Consider the following 1,132-nt stretch of genomic DNA (forward strand, 5'->3'; position numbering starts at 1 on the left):
AAGAAGAAGAAGAAGAAGAAGAAGAAGAAGAAGAAGAAGAAGAAGAAGAAGAAGAAGAAGAAGAAGAAGAAGAAGAAGAAGAAGAAGAAGAAAGGCAGGAGGTGCGTAATGTGTGCAGGCGCCCTCTGCATCGCTCCTTTTCATCCATTCAGCCCAGCCAGCGCCAGTTCCATGTGCAGAACATGAGTAGAATGAGCTGCAGTGCAGCCATAAGGAGCACGAGGGTAGAAGGACTTGCACACCCATAAACAATTGCAGTACAAGGGCTGGAGAGATGGCTCAGCGGACTAAGTGCCTGCTTAGGCAAGCGCAGGGACCAGGGTTCGATTCCCGGTCCAGCATGCTGTGCCAGCCCCGCCCCCAGGCCCACTAAGCCGGCCACCTAGACTGAGTGTGGTGGCATGCATCTGTAATCCCAGTGTGGGGGAGGCTGAAGACAGGAGGATCACTACGAGTCCAGTCTGCGTAGTGAGACCCTCTACCAAACGCATTTTTTTTTAAATTACAGTAGTCTTCCCAGTGGTATATCAAGGGATGCACCGACACTTGGGGGCACCGGGAGAAACATGACCACAGCTTTGGGGAAGCTGGGACACCTTCTGAAGCACTGCAATGGCCAAGTTCAATCCTGCGAGGAGCTGGAGGAAAGCGGTAAGGGCAGGAAAAGGACGAGCACGCAAATCAAAGGTGCAAAAGTATATACAAGGGGCAATGAAAAGAAAGAGTGAACATTGAAAATATTTTTTGGTTGACTACAGTAAAAGATCTACTGAACAAGCTTCACTCAGAATACACCGACACGCTTATTCTACTTGGCTCGCCCCTTTCTGGGCAGTCCTGGAAGCCCTCTTGTGTAGTGTCTTTTGTTGCATTACTGTGGCTGGCCTCGAAGTCTGAATGAATTTGAATCCTTCGAAAACATGTACTTTCAATGCCATTTCGCCTCTGGGGAGCCACTTGAATAGCTGTACCCATTGTTCGTGGCACTGTGTCACCCTCCTTACTGCAGAGTCGTTTTTTATTTAAACATTCATCGTATCTGTTGATCATCCCTTGCATTACGGAAGCAGGAAATGGTGCGACACAGTCACCGTGGACGGGAGGGGACGGGAACGGGACCAGAAGGGCCTTA

Source organism: Octodon degus, unplaced genomic scaffold, assembly GCF_000260255.1.
Source record: "Octodon degus isolate 3935 unplaced genomic scaffold, OctDeg1.0 scaffold00056, whole genome shotgun sequence".
NCBI classification, from domain to species: Eukaryota; Metazoa; Chordata; class Mammalia; order Rodentia; family Octodontidae; genus Octodon; species Octodon degus.